General features: G+C 42.0%; 1 pseudogene; it reads right to left on the bottom strand.

Moving 5' to 3' along the window:
- Positions 1 to 9,721: 9,721 nt before the first annotated feature.
- Positions 9,722 to 9,835, bottom strand: LOC116271103 (annotated as a pseudogene).
- Positions 9,836 to 16,669: the final 6,834 nt, after the last annotated feature.

The following is a 16,669-nucleotide window of genomic DNA, read 5'->3' as shown; positions in this document are numbered from 1 at the left end:
GTGTGGCTGGACTCAGATTTCCTCGGGGGACAGTGCTTGATGTCTATGACATTCTCCTCTTCCAGAGGTTTCCTAAGAGCTCAGGGCCCCTGTTTTGAAGTCATTATGAATGTGAAGGCAAGGCCTTTCTGTGTCCCCAGTGTTCATCAGGACCTTCACATCCATGATGAGGAATGAATGAATGAATGAATGAGCTGTTGCCACTTGGGAATTGTATTTTCTTGTGCTTTGGTTAATGGAGTATCTTGGGATTCTAGAAGAGTTGGAATTCTTTGGAAGAATGTCTAGAAGGCGAGTGTTATAGATTGAGTTGTGTCCCCTGCCCAAGTTCATCTGCCGAAGCCCTAACTCCCCATGGGACGACATTTGGAGACGGCAGCTTTTAGGTGGTAATAAAGGTTAAATTCATTCATATGGCTGGGGCCCTAGTCCCATAGGACTGGTGTCCTTCTAAGAAGAGGAAGAGACACCAGAGAGGTCTCTCTCCACACGCAGAGACGAGGCCATGTGGGGACACAGCGAGAAGGTGGCCATTTGCTAGCCAAAGAAGAGCCCTTGCCAGAAACTAGCCCTGCCGGCACCTTCATCTTGGGCTGCCTGCCTCCAGAACTGTAAGAAATCAATTTCTGCTGTGTAAGCCCCCCAGTTCTGTGGTATTCTGTTACGGCAGCTCAAGTAGATAGAGAAAGTGAGATGGCCCAGCCTGAGTTAGCAGGTAGGCAGCTGAGAGCTGGGCTCTACTGAGCCATGCAGGACACTTGCTTCTGCCAGTCCTCTGCATCGGCCCGCTGCTTGCGCTGGAACCCCCTTCTTCAGCGTCTGCTTCCTCTCCTGGGCAGCACCCCCCCGCCCCAAGCTCTCCCTCTGCCCTCTTGTTGGAACAAGCTCTGGATCCAAGCTCTGGATTTGCGCCCTCCAAGGTTATACTCGTGGGACTGTGTCCTTTCCGATGACATTCAGTTGGCTGGTCTATTTATAACAATGACTCACACACCACCTCAACTTCTGCAGGAAGAGTTCGGCTGGGGAGCCAACTCTGCTGGAATGTAAAACAATTTGCCCTTGTAAATTATCACCATTTCATTTCCACAAGATTGTTTATCTTTGGCCTCCTCTTGACCCTCGTGCCAAATCACTTCACGAAACCCCACACACCCACCCCCGGTGCCACCATCCTCTCCTGTTTATCAAGAATCTTGCCGGCCCCATGACCTGCACCACCAAGCAAGTTCCTCTTTAGCATTGACCTTGGGACCGAGACTTCCTTGCTCTGAGGATGGGAAAGACCTCTGCTAGACACTCTCCCTTTGTTTTCACGTTGATTGCTTGGAGTGAGCTCAGGTTGGGACTCGGGCAGGGAGTAGAAGACTATGGAAGAGAGGGCTGAGCCCCCATCCTTGGCCTGAGGCTGCCTTCTCCAGCCCTGTCTCCCAGCCTTTGACATGTAACGCCCACAGCACTGCAGGCTGACTTCTGCATCCACCCCACCTCATTCCACAGCAGCTGTTCTCATCTCCTAGTTGACACATCAAGGCAATTCTTTAAGTTCCAAGCTTCAGCAGTGTCTCTGCAGCTTTTGACATGGTTGAGCTCCATCCTCCCTGGCTTCTGACACACTACCCTATCCTGGTTCGGGAACAGCCCTAGGCGCCATAACCTTCTCATTTATGCCTCGCTTCAGGCTCCATCTTTTCTCCCTTACATCACTGCAGAGCCACCAGCTGGATGCCCTGCCTTCAGGCTCTCCCTCTCAATCCACTCTCTGTCATTCAGATGATGTCACGCCCCTGCTTAAGTCCCCACCTTGCATAGAATACAGGCCTCCATGACAAGTCCTGGCTGCTGGCCTCGTATCCTGCCCCTTATTCACACCACCCCACTCCACCCCAACCCCATTTTCCAGCCTCCTGGACTACTCAGATGCCTCCAGATTGACTTTCTTCTCTCACATCTCTTTGCCTTAGCACATGATGCCCTCAGTGCACAGAACACTCTTATTGCTTTCTTCCTTTGTCTAAGCCTTATCATTTGGAATTCTGCTAGGTCATCCCCTTTGGCAGAAGGCTTCAGGGAGCAGCCCTTCCTCTCCTCCCCCGGCGTCTTCCTCACTGCCCACTGCTGAACCATCTGTGTGTCTGCTTCCCCCACTGGCCCCGACTCCCACTCTACCGACCTGACACTCCAGCCTGGGTCAAATTCCTTTATTTTTTACTCCCCTGGAGTGATTCCATTGTCTTTAGAACACAGCTCAGTTAGTAGTTATATTTCATAAGCACTATTATTTGATTATTGTCTTAATCTCCCCCACCAGGCTAGAAACGAATGAGAACAGAGAAATCTTTATTTTCAAATAGGGGTATTGTTTTTCTTTTTAAAGAACATTTGCTGTTAAAATTTTTATATTTATTTATTTATTTTGAGACGGAGTTTCACTCTTGTTGCCCAGGCTGGAGTGCAATGGTGCAATCTTGGCTTACTGCAACTTCCACTTCCCAAGTTCAAGTAATTCTCCTGCCTCAGCCTCCCAAGTAGCTGGGATTACAGGCATGTACCACCATGCCCGGCTAATTTTGTATTTTTAGTAGAGATGGGGTTTCACCATGTTAGCCAGGCTGCTCTCCAACTCCTGACCTCAGGTGATCCGCCTGCCTTAGTCTCCCAAAGTGCTGGGATTACAGGCGTGAGCCACTGTGCCCAGCCCCTATTATATATTTTAAAAGACTAATGAACACCTGTTATCCACGACCCAACTTTGTCCAGTCTTACCACTTGCCATATTTGCTTCAGATGCTTTTTTAAAGATATAAACATGATTGAAGGCCTCTAAGTTTCAATGCACATCTATAAAACTTGCTGTCATTACATGTATAAATATTTACATATATTTATAAAATATGTGCAGTGTCTAAGGATTAGCGAAAACAGCAAATACCTACGTACCCACCACTCAATTTAGGGAAAAGAATATAACCATTTGTTTGAAGGTCCCCTCTGAGGCCCTCCTCAGCCCTTCCCCTTTCCTCGGTAACCATTATCCTGAATTGTGTGTGTGATTTTCATGCTTTCTTTATACTTATACCAAATATATTGTATCCCTAAACAATAGATTGTTTAGTTTTGCTGTGTTTTCAAACTTTATATAAATGGAAATATACTGTTTGCAGTTTACTGTAACCGTTTTTTAAAACATTTTGTTGTGACATTGTGTGTACCCCATAATTCACTCATTTTCACTGATGATTTTTATTCTGTTATGTGGACATACCATACTGTATCCATTCCCCTGTTGATAGGCATGATAGACATTTAGTTTGCCTTTCCCCAGACCCATATGCCTTTTTTTTTTTTTTAGACGGAGTCTCTGTCACACAGGCTGGAGTGCAGTGGTGTGATCTTCATTTACTGCAGCCTCCGCCTCTGGGATTCAAGCGATTTTCCTGCCTCAGCCTCCAAATAGCTGGGATTACAGGGACCCACCACCATGACTGGCTAATTTTTTTTTTTTGCCGAGATGGAGTCTTCTCCTGTTGCCCAGAGCTAGAGTGCAATGGTGCGATCTTGGCTCACTGCAACCTCTGCCTCCCAGATTCAAGCGATTCTCCTGCCTCAGCCTTCTGAGTAGCTGGAATTACAGGCGCGCACCACTATACCTGGCTAATTTTTGTATTTTTAGTAGAAACGGGGTTTCATCATGTTGGCCAGGCTGATCTTGAACTCCTGACCTTGTGATCTGCCCGCCTTGGCCTCCCAAAGTGCTGGGATTACAGGCATGAGCCACCACACCTGGCCTCTATGTTTTCTTTTTTGTATTTCTGCCCATCCTCCATTTTTTTTTTGGTTACAAACAGTGGTGCGGTGAGGGTTCCCCTTGTGCACATGAGAGAAACAAATGCGCCCCAGCTAAAGACACACCTGCCAGGAATGGCTGGATCACAAGAGAGGGACCTCTTCACTTTTCCTAGACGCTGCCTGTCCACGTTCCCACAAGCAGAGCACGCTATTTGAATTCCAGTTGCTCCACAGTCTCACCAGTGTTTAGTATCCTTAGATTTCAACAACTTTGTGAATCCAATGGGTATGAAGTGCTATTGTGTTATTTTCCTCATTAGTAGTGAGGTTGAGCATCTTTCCAAATGTTTTCCCTTCTGTAAATTGCCTGTTTGTATTCTTCTGACTATTCTATTTGACACTTTTTCCTAGGAATTGATTTGTGGCAGTTCTTTATGGATTTTGCACATGAATCTCTTATCAGGCAAATGCCTTTTCCCTGGCTATAGTTTTTCTTTTTGTGGTGGGTTGGGGGAGTGGATTTGAGATTTATTTATTTATTTTTTTGAGACAGTCTTGCTCTGTCGCCCAGGCTGGAGTGCAGTGGCGCGATCTTGGCTCACCACAACCTCTGCCTCCCAGGTTCACGCCATTCTCCTGCCTCAGCCTCCCAAGTGGCTGGGACTACAGGTGCCTGCCACCACACCCAGCTAATTTTTTGTATTTTTAGTAGAGACAGGGTTTCATCGTGTTCGCCAGGATGGTCTCGATCTCCTGACCTTGTGATCCGCCCGCCTCGGCCTCCCGAAGTGCTGGGATTACAGGCGTGAGCCACCTCGCCCGGCCGAGATTTTTAAAATATAGTTATATACACAAATCTTAATTGCTACAGTTTGATGGCTTTTTCTTTTTTGTTTTGTTTTTTGTTTTGTTTTGTTTTGAGACAGAGTTTCGTTCTTATTGCTTAGGCTGGAGTGCAATGGCATGATCTTCACTCACTGCAACCTCTGCCTCCCAGGTTCAAGCAATTCTGCAGCCTCAGCCTCCCAAGTAGCTGAGATTACAGGCGTGCACCACACGCCCAGCTAATTTTGTATTTTTAGTAGAGATGGGGTTTCACTGTGTTGGTCAGGCTGGTCTCGAACTCCTGACTTCAGGTGATCTACCCACCTTGGCCTCCCAAAGTGCTGGGATTACAGGTGTGAGCCACCACGCCTTGCCTAGTTTGATGGCTTTTGACAAATACATGCAGCTATGAACCCACTTCTCCATTATGTTATAGAACATTTCCACCATCCTAGCAAGACCTTCTGTGCCCTTTCCCTGACAACTACTGGCTTGACTTCTTTTACTATTAATATACAGTAATTTTGCCTGATTTAGAACTTAATGTAATAGAAAGAATACAGTAAGTATGTCTGGCTTCTTGTGCTCAGCATAATGTTTTCAAGATTCATCTATGTTGTTATGAAGATTTCATTTTTATTGTTAAGAAGATGGCCATTGTATAAATATACCACAATATGTTTATCCATTCTCCTGTTGCTGGACATGTAGATTATTTCAGATTTTGGCCGCTGTGAGGAAAATGGCTATAAACATCCTTGTACCTGTCTTTTTGTGGACATGTTTTCATTTCTCTTGGGTAAATACCTCAAAGTGGAACTGCTGGATCATAGGGATAGTGCATATTTCACTTTATAAGAAACACTGTGCTTCATCTTTTCACTCTGTTAAGGGCATTGTCTGTCATCAGATTTAACAATCTTTTCTTTTCTGCTTTATGATTACTTAAAAAATTTTTTTCTGGGCCAGGCCTGTAATCCCAGCACTTTGGGAGGCTGAGGCGGGCGGATCACAAGGTCAGGAGATCGAGACCATCCTGGCTAACACAGTGAAACTCCATCTCTACTAAAAATACAAAAAATTTGCTGGGCGTGGTGGCGGGCGCCTGTAGTCCCAGCTACTTGGGAGGCTGAGGAGAGAGAATGGCGTGAACCCGGGAGGTGGAGATTGCAGTGAGCCAAGATAGCACCACTGCACTCCAGCCTGGGTGACAGAGAGAGACTCTGTCTCAAAAAAAAAAAAAAAAAAAAACAACTTTTTTCTGGCCGGGTATGGTGGCTCACACCTGTGATCCCAGTATTTTGGGAGGCCATGGCAGGTGAATCACTTGAGGTCAAGAGTTTGAGACCAACCTGGCCAACATGGCAAAATCCCATCTCTACAAAAAATACAAAAATTAGCTGGGCATTGAAGGCATGCACCTGTAATCCCACCTACTCAGGAGGCTCAGGCAAGAGAATTGCTTGAGCCCGGAAGGCGGAGGTTGCGGTGAGCCGAGATTGTGCCACTGTGCTCCAGCCTGGGTGACAGAGTTAAACTTTATCAAAAAATAAATAAATAAATAAAAATTAAAAAACCTTTCTCTGAAGTCATAATACAGATATTTTTTTCTATAATTTCTTCTGAAAGTTTTAAACTTTGCTTTTTACATTTGGGTCTTTAATTCACCTGAAATTGCTTTTTGTCTATTGTGTGATGTAAGAATCTATTTTTTCCCTCTATTCCTTATTTGAGAAACCAATATTCCCAACATTATTATTGACTAGACTGTCACCCCTTCCCAGCCTGAATTGTAATACCATCTCTGCCATAGACGAGGTTTCCTCAAAGGCTTAGACTTGTTTCTGGGCTCAGTTCTGTGCCATCGGTTTATTTTTCTATCCCTATGCCAATACCACACTGTGCTAATTACTATAATTTATAAAATGTCCTGCTATCTCATAGGGTAAGTCATCCCACTTTGTTCTCCAAAATTGACTTGTCTATTTAGGGCCTGAGCTCCTCCATATAAATTGTAAGAGCAGTTTGTCAGATTGTGTGCATGCACACACAGAGTTGAAATTTTGTTTGCATTTGCATTATATTGATCCACTATTTGGAGAGAGGTTTGCCATCTTTATGAACCTGGGACTTCCCATTCATGAACATAATTTCTCTCTCTCTTTTTTTTTAGGTTTTTAAAAGTCTTAATAAAGTTACACATTTTTTTCTCTGGAAATATTTTGCATAACTTTTGTTGAATTCAATTTTAGGTATCATACAGGTTTTTGGCTATTTTAAATGAAATTTTTAAAAAATTACATTTTAAAATCACTCATGTGCTTATTATAGGAGCACAGTTGATTTTTGCACACGAATAATTTATCCAGCACCTTTGTCACTTTTTTTTTTGAGACAGAGTCTCATTCTGTCTGCAGTGGCATGATCTCAGCTCACTGCAACCTCCTTCTCTCAGGTTCAAGTGATTCTCCTGCCTCAGCCTCCTGAGTAGCTGGGACTACAGGTGCATGCCACTATACCTGGCTAATTTTTGTATTTTTAGTAAAGACAGTGTTTCACCACGTTGGCCAGGTTGGTTTCAAGCTTTTGGCCTCAAGTGAACTGCCCACCTCTGCCTCCCAAAGTGCTGGGATTACAGGCATAAGCAACTGCACCCAGCCTTTTCTCACTTTTCTAAGGTGCTTCTCTTGGAATTTTTTTTTTTTTAAGACACGGGGTCTCACTCTATCTCCCAGGCTGGAGTGCAGTGGCATGATTATAGCTCACTGCACGTTTGGACTCCTGAGCTTAAGCAAGCCTCCTGCCTTAGCCTCCTGAGCAGCTGGACTATCGGCATGCTGGCCTCCTCTTGGATTTTCTTTATGGACAATGCTATAAACTGTAGAGAATGACAATTTCATTTTTTCCTTTAAAGACTTTTCAGCTTTGATTTTCTTTCTAGTCTTCACACACTGGCTGTGACCTCCAGAATAATGGTCAATAGAGGAGGTAAGAATAGGCAGCTCTTGATCCTAACTTTGAAGAGAATGCTTTGAGGAGAATTTTGCCCATGAAGTATGATGGTTGCTTTAAGTTTTTATAGATACACCCTTTTAAAGTTACAAAGTTTTTTTTCAAGTCTTAATTTGCTAAGAATTAAAAAAATATATATTTATATATATAGTCTTAGTCCATTTCATGTTGTTATAATAGAATCCCTGAGAATGGGTAATTTGTAAAGAAAAGAGGTTTACTTGACTCACGGTTCTGGAAGCTGGGAAGTCCAAGAGGTGTGGCACCAGTATCTGCGTGGCTTCTGGTGAGGGCCTCGTGCTGTGTCATAACATGGTGGGAAAGCGGAAGGGGAAGCGGGTATGTGCTGAGAGACCAAACAGGAGAGGCAACCTTGCTTTATAAGAACCTGCTAGGCTGGGCATGGTGGCTCACGCCTGTAATCCTTTGGGAGCACTTTGGGAGGCTGAGGCAGGTGGATTGCTTGAGTTCAGGAGTTTGAGACCAGCCTAGGTAGCATGGCAAAACCTCATCTCTATACAAAATAATAATAAAAAAAAACTAGCCAGGTGTGGTGGTGTGCACCTGTAGTCCCAGTTACTCTGGGACAGGAGGATCACTTGAGCCCGGAAATTTGAGGCTGCAGTGAGCTATGACTGTACTACTGCACTCCAGCCTGGGTGACACAACGAGACCCTGGTTCAGAAAGAAAAACAGAAACAAAATCTGCTTGGGGAAATGAATCCCTTCCCAGGAATTAATCGAGTTTCTAGAGAAAGATGCTAATCTATAGTAATGGCCTAATCACCTCTTAAAGGTACCACCTCCCAATATTGATGCATGAGAATTAAGGTTCCAACATGAGTTTTGGCAGTGACAGTCAAACCATAGCATAGATCACAAATGGATATACAGCCAGCCCTTAGTTTTTTCAAATAATTTTTCTATATATAATTTCCCTTTTTGATCTATTCCTGTTAATTATGTTAACAGATTTTCTAATGTTAGACCATTCTTTTATTCCTGAAATAAACCTCATTGGTTTATGTTGGTTGTTGTTATTGTAGTACATAATGCTGTATTGGTTTGTGAACTTAAAAGAATTTTTTTTTAATTTTTAATTTTTGTGGGTACAGAGTAGGTATATATATTTATGGGGTACGTGAGATTTTTGATACAGGCATGCAATGTGAAACAAGCAGGTCATGGAGAATGGGGTATCCATCCCCTCAAGCATTCATCCTTTGAGTTACAAACAATTCAATTACACTCTTTAATTTAAAATGTACAATTAAGTTATTATTGACTACAGTCACCCTGTTGTGCTATCAAAATCGTAGCTCTGTTGCCCAGGCTGGAGTGCAGTGGCGTGATCTTGGCTCACTGCAACCTCCACCTCCCAGGTTCAAGCAATTCTCCTGCCTCAGCCTGCCAAGTAGCTGGGACTACAGGCACACGGCACCATGCCCGGCTAATACTAGTATTTTTAGTAGAGATGGGAATTACAGGTGTGAGCCACCACGCCCAGCCCTTATTCATTCTTTCTATTTTTTTGTATGCATTAACCATCACCACCTCCCCATCAGTCCCCGGCTACCATTCTTAGCCTCTGGTAACCATCCTTCTACTCTTTATGTTCATGAGTTCAGTTGTTTTGATTTTTAGATCCCACAAATAAATGAGAACATGCGATGTTTGTCTTTCCATGCCTGGCTTATTTCACTTAACAAAATGACCTCCAGTTCCACCCATGTTGTTGCAAATGACTGGATCTCATTCTTTTTTGTGACTGAATAGTACTCCATTGTGTATATGTACCACATTTTCTTTATACGTTCATCTGTTAATTGACACTGAATCTTAGCTATTGTGAATAGTGCTGCAACAAACATAGGAGTGCAGATATCTCTTCAATGTACTATTTTCCTTTATTTTGAGAATATACCCAGCAGTGGGATTGCTGGATCATATGGTAGCTCTGTTTTTAGTTTTTTGAGGAACCTCCAAACTGTTTTCCATAGTGCTTGTACCAATTTACATTCCCACCAATAGCGTTCGAGGGCTCCCTTTTCTCCACAACCTCACTAGCATTTGTTATTGCTTGACTTTTGGGTAGAAGTCATTTTAACTGGGGTGAGATGTGTGTGTCATCCCTGCACAGAGGCCATGCTAATCTACTCTGTGTTGTTCTAATTTTAGTACATGTGTAGCGAGCGCTTGGTTTGAAAACATTTTATTTAAGATTATTGCATCTCAAATTGTTCAAAAGTGAGATTGTGCTGTAATTTTCCTTTCTTATATTTTTCTTGTTTCATTTTGGTATCAAGGTTATATTTACCTCATAAAATAGTTTGAAGGTTTTCCTTCTTTTCTTGTTCTTTGGAATCGTTTGCATGAAGTTGGTTGTCTGTTTTTTGAATGTTTGGTAGAGCTAACTTGTAAAATCACCTGGACCACATATTGTGTGTTTGTGTAGGTGGGGATAGGTTTCTAAAACATGAATTTAATTCCTTTAACGATTATTTGTTTATTCAGATCCTCTTTTTTTAAGTCAGTTGTTTTGTTTTTCCTTGAGACAGGGTCTTGCTCTGTTGCCCAGGCTGCAGTGCCATGGTCCTCCTGCCTCAGCTTCCCGAGTAGCTGGGACTACAGGCATGCACCACTATGCCCTGCTTATTTAAAAAATTTATGTATTTGTAGAGACAAGGTCTCACTCTGTTGCCCAGGTTGGTTTCAACCTCCTGGATTCAAGCAATCCTCCTGCCTCGGCCTCCCAAAGTGCTGGGATTACAGGTATGAGCCACCACACCTGGCCCTTAGTCAGTTTTGGTAAGTGTTTTTGCTCTGTGAAAATGTTTATTTCACCCAGTTTATTGGCTAATCTCGCTCATAGTATTTACTTATTATTTTCAAAGTATCTATTGTATCTGTAGTTATTTAATTGCTAATATTATTTATTTGTGCCGTTTCTTGCTTTGATCAATCAGATCAAATTTCTGTCTATTGCTATTTTCAAAGAACCAGACTTGATTATCCCCTTCTATTGTTTCTTTGTTTTCTATTTTATTAATAGTTGTTCCTTTCTTTATTATTTCCTTCTATTTTCTTTGTATTCACTCTGATGTAGTTTATAGAAAATCTTGAATCTGATATTTATTCAATTAATTTCCAGTTTCTTTCAATATATGCTTGTATGACTTTTCCTCTAATTACTGCTTTTAGCTACATTCCCCAAATTTTGACACAAAGAATTTTATTAAGTTATCAATATTTTCTAATCTTCATTATGATTTTTTCTTTGATCCATTTGTTGTTCAGAAGTGTGTTTTTACATTTCCCAAACATATTAGATTTTTAAAATTGTGCTGTTATTGATTTTGAATTTAATTGAATTGTGATGACAGAATGCAGTCTACATGGTATTGGTTCTTGATTTGCTTTGTATTGTAGTACAAAATCAATTTTCAAAATGTTCATGAAGCTTAAAAAATGTGTATTCTGTAGGTGTTGGTTGTGGAGTTGTGCATATGTTCATTAGATTAAACTTACCGTGTTTAATCTACAGCCTAACTTGGTTGTCTCTTGGATACTTCTATTTCTAATTCAATTTCAAATTCCAATTTCTAAGAGATGTTAACCTCTCCTACTATGCTTGTAGACTTTAAATTTCGTCTTATAATTCTCTCAGTTTTTGCTTTTTATATTTAATTTTTGCTTAATATATTTTGAGGTTGTGTTAACTGGAAGCATATAAGTTCCGAAATGTTCGACCTTTGTGATTATCTGCTTTAATTATAGTATAGTGACTCGTTATTCCTTTTTTTCTTGATTTCTATTTTTTTTTTTTTTTTGAGACAGCCCAGGCTGGAGTGCAATGGCATGATCTTGACTCACTGCAACCTCTGCCTCCTGAGTTCAAGCAATTCTCCTGCCTCAGCCTCCTAAGTAGCTGGAACTACAGGCATGAACCACTAGACCTGGCTAATTTCTTTTTTATTTTTAGTAGAGACGGAGTTTCACCATATTGGCCAGGCTGGTATTGAACTCCTGACCTCAAGTGATCCGCCTGCCTTGGCCTCCCAAAGAGCTAGGATTACAGGTGTGAGTCGCCACACCAAGCCGTGGCTCTTTATTTCTAATAATGCTTTGGACTTAAAATATATTTTGCCAGAGATTGGTTACAACAGCTTTCTTTTGATTAATATTTGCCTAGTTTATCTTTTATCATTAAATAAAAGTTTCAGCTTTTTTGAATCCTTGAGTTTTAGGTGTGGGTCTTTTATAAACAGTATACATACAGCTTTTATTTTTTAATCTAATCAGAGAATCTCTATCTGCTGAGTAAATCCTTTAGCATTTTTAATGTACTGTGATTACTGATATGTTGTATTGATTATCTCATTTTCGTTAATATACATGACATATAGAACTAATTTATATTACTTTTGTTCTTTTTAGTGCTCTGCTTTTCCTCTTTTTTTTTTTTTTTTTTTTTTGAGACGGAGTTTTGCTCTTATTACCCAGGCTGGAGTGCAGTGGTGCCATCTCAGCTCACTGCAACCTCTGCCTCCTGGGTTCAAGCGAGTCTCCTGCCTCAGTCTCCCAAGCACCTGGGACCACAGGCACATGCTACCATGCCTAGCTGATTTTGTATTTTTAGTGGAGATAGGGTTTCACCATGTTGGCCAGGCTGGTCTTGAACTCCTGACCCCAGGTGATCCGCCCACCTCAGCCTCCCAAAGTCCTGGGACTACAGGCATGAGCCACTGTGCACAGTCAGCTTTTCCTCTTTTTTTCCCCCCATTTCTTGTCTCCTATTGGGTTGATTTGTTTTTCTTTTTTTACCTCTACTAATTTGAAAGCTGTGAATTCTATTTCTATTCTTTTAGTGTTATTCTTAAATGTTTAACATATATATGTATTCTTTACTTAACAAGGTAGCAGTTATTCAACATCTTTATATTTTTCCCAGATAATGTAGGAACTATTTGATACTTGAAGTATGATCATTTTCTTCCTAGCTTACATATTGTTTTAAGTTTTTTAATGTATCTTATTTCAATATCCTTACATTTTGTATTATAAAAATTCATGTTGTTTTATGATGGCATGGCTTATTTAGATTTATCTTGGACTCTACCAATTTGTTCACTCATCGCTGTTTATTGCTCCTGGTTCCTTTTTCTATATTCAGTTTTCTTCTACCTGAAGTATATCCTTTAGTTCTTTGCACATTGGTATGCAATGGTAACAAACACTCTTTCTTCGTTTAAGCAAAAGTCATTTTCTTCCTTCTAACATCTAGCTGGGGATAGAATTCTAGGTTGACCATTATTTTCTTTAAGTAATTTGAAAATATTTTCCTTTTTTTTTTTTGAGACGGAGTCTTGCTCTGTCGCCCAGGCTGGAGTGCAGTGGCCGGATCTCAGCTCACTGCAAGCTCCGCCTCCCGGGTTCACGCCATTCTCCTGCCTCAGCCTCCCGAGTAGCTGGGACTACAGGCGCCCGCCACCTCGCCCGGCTAGTTTTTTGTATTTTTTAGTAGAGACGGGGTTTCACCGTGTTAGCCAGGATGGTCTCGATCTCCTGACCTCGTGATCCACCCATCTCGGCCTCCCAAAGTGCTGGGATTACAGGCTTGAGCCACCGCGCCCGGCCATGCCTGGCTAATTTTATGTGTTTTTAGTAGCGACGGGGTACGGGGTTTCACTGCATTAGCCATGATGGTCTCCATCCCCTGACCTCGTGATCCACCTGCCTCAGCGTCCTAAAGTGCTGAGATTACAAGCATGAACCACCGCACCCGGCCCATATTTCCCCATCTTATCCTGGCATCTATTGTTGCTGTTGAGAAGTCTACTGTCAGCAAGTACTGGCAATCAGTATTTTTTATCTGTGACTGCTGTTTTTTTTCTTTTCTTCTTTTTCTTTTTTCTTTCTTTCTTTTTTTTTTCTTTTAAGTTTTAAAATACTTTGTTAATGGCGAAAGGTTAGGGAAAGTAGAAGCTTTTTTGGAGGGCATTTTGGCACGATCTGTCAAAAATTTAAAGCTAGCATTGTTGTTTCCAGGAATAGATTCTGAAGATCTGATTGCACAAGGGCATGGAGCTGTCTGCAGAAGGAAGTTCACGTGGAGTTCTTTGTAATCATCAAACCTGGACCGGACAGGGGACGGCACGCGCAGGAGCACACTCACTGGGAAGGGTGAGACGCCTCCGTGACACCACCGGTTCCGTACACCTAAGGAGGAACTCCCCGGCCTGCTGGGCCCTGAGAGGTCCTGGTGAGCAGCCAAGGCCCCTGTCCTCATGCAGGGTTCTGGGAGACACTGGGATCCGTATGTATAAATAGGGGTGCTTTTCTGTTGCACAGAAGACAGGAACTGCCTGCGGTGCGTGAGGAAGCTGCCGCTGATGTGGCCCTAGCCGTCGCACCCAGCCGTGGGGCAGGACATGCCTTCCGTCCTGACCGACTTCCAGGAGAACTGGGATCCATTCAGGTACCCGTCCTTCTGCCGCTTGGCCGCCAAGGGGCACCCGGAGGCACTGTGGTGGGACGCGTACTTCCCGGTGATGTGGCCCTGGCCGTCGCACCCAGGGACCGGACACCTGTTGGGTTCTTGATCTTCTTTATCTTCTTTGCTCTGTGCTATCCTGATACCACTTTTCTTTGCTCTCGGGTAACCTGAAAGGCCTAGTGCCAATCCGGCTTGGAGGCCTCAAGGCCACTGCCCTGAGCGTGCGTCCTCCAGGAAGTCCATCTCCGTTTCCCTTGAATGCGCAGGAACACGTTCTGTGCTGTTTCTCCCGGGGGTGATATATTACTGATTTTCCCTGGACAGTCCTGGTTTACACCTGGCACCCTTTCAGAATTATGAATAGTGCTCTATTTACTCTCAAAAATATCCTAGTTAGAATGATAAATTTTGTGGCTGTCCTGGGTGGAATTTCTTTTTTAAATTTTTATTTATTTATTTATTTATTTATTTATTTATTTATTTATTTATTTATTGAGACGGAGTCTCTCTCTGTCACCCAGGCTGGAGTGCAGTGGCACAATCTTCGCTCACTGCAATCTCCGCCTCCCGGGTTCATGCCATTCTCCTGCCTCAGCCTCCCGAGTAGCTGGAACTACAGGCGCCCGCCACCAGGCCCGGCTAATTTTTTTGTATTTTTTTAAGTAGAGACGGGGTTTCACTGTGTTAGCCAGGATGGTCTCGATCTCCTGACCTCGTAATGCACCCGCCTTGGCCTCCCAAAGTGCTGGGATTGCAGACATGAGCCACCGCGCCTGGCCTGGAATTTCATTTTTACTTCCCCTTCTAAGGATTAATTGTGCTTTCTGTATCTGATGATTCATCAATTCTGGACATTTTAAGCCATGTTCTCTTTTTAATAAGTCTACAAATAATAACTTCTGATTTAAAATTGTATATTAAGAAAATAAGTTAATAAACGTATGATTAGATTAATGTATCCTTTTTCTCTTCAAATTGTCTGGCCTGCCAATACCCTTTAGAGCTGACATAGTTACTGTTAAAACACACCAGTTTTATTATGTAAATGGAACTTTTTTGGGCCCTCAGTCTCCAACAGTTGCTTCAACCCTTTGTGTGTTTGCTTTTATTGTGTGTCATACATAAATAATATGTAAAACATACGTTAGCTACCACACATGCCTGTAATCCTAGCACTTTGGGAAGCCAAGGCAGGAGGATTGCTTGAGCTCAGGAATTTGAGACCAGCCTGAGCAACTAAAATTAAAATAATAAAAAAAAATTAATTTAATTTACTAAAATTAAAAAAAATTAGCTGGATGTGATGGTGTACACCTGTAGTCACAGCTACTCGGGGGGTGCTGAGGCGGGAGGATCACTTGAGCTGGGGAAGTCTAGGCTGCAGTGAGTCCTGATTATGCCACTGTACTCTAGCCTGGCAACAGTGCAAAACCTTGTCTAAAAACAAAACGGTGCCCAGCACTTTGGTGAACAATTTGAACATTATCTAATGCCTGGGATGCTCCCTTTGGCTGCTGTTTAAGTGCATTCTGTTGCAGTCCCCATGTAACTGCTATTCTGAATTTTATGTTGATTATTCGATTACTTTTCCGTATAGTTTTTACCACATGTATTTTAAAGCAATTTATTATTATTTCTTCTACTTTTAGAATGTATACAAATGGAATCATATTGTATTATATATATTCTTCAGTGACCTGATTTTTTCTCCTTCAAATTTATATTTTTGAAGTTAATTAATGTTGATGAATATCACTGTTGTTCATTTATTTCAGCTGTGGTATAGTAGCCCAGTGTCAATATATCACAATACATAAATCCACTCTACTTATTATGGACACAGAGAATGCTTCCACTTTTTTGGTAATTATATACCTCACTGGGACTGGGGGTCATAGAGTATATGCGTGTTCAACATTATTAATTAGTACCTAACAACCAGTGGTGATATCAGTTTCCATTCCCATTTGCAATATTTGAATTTCTTTTGCTTCACACGCTCACTAGCACTTGGGACTGTCAGTGCTTTAATTGTTGCCCAATTGGTAAGCGTGGAATGGTAGGGCATTGCGTCTGTTCGTTTAAACTTTTAATTTAGGCTTTGTGATTTTAATTTGCATTTCCTTAATTCTCAATTGTGTTAAGCATATTCTTATATTTATTACACATTTGTCTTTGATCTTCAGTGGAATTCCGGGTTTCCATCTATTTCCTTTGGGGCTATTTTTCTCTTTCTTATTGATTTATAAGCATTCTATGTTCTGGAAATTAATCCGTTGTAATATGTGTTGCAATTGTCATCTCCAAGTTTGTGTCTTGTTTTTTCTCATTCTTTATGAAGTCTCTTGAAAACCAGAAGTTCTTAATTACTTCATGTACTTTCTTTCTTTCTTTCTTTCTTTTTTTTTTTTAGAGTTGAGGTCTCACTCTGTCACCCAGGCTGGAGTGTAGTGCTGTGATCATGGCTCACTGCAGCCTCGAACTTTTAGGCTTAAGTGATCCTTTTACCTCAGTCTCGTGGGTAGCTGACGTTATGTGCGAGCCTGT

Source organism: Papio anubis, chromosome 17 (genome assembly GCF_008728515.1).
Source record: "Papio anubis isolate 15944 chromosome 17, Panubis1.0, whole genome shotgun sequence".
Lineage (NCBI taxonomy): Eukaryota > Metazoa > Chordata > Mammalia > Primates > Cercopithecidae > Papio > Papio anubis.
Note: the sequence above shows the minus strand (reverse complement) of the source record. Positions and strands in the feature narration are given on the sequence as shown.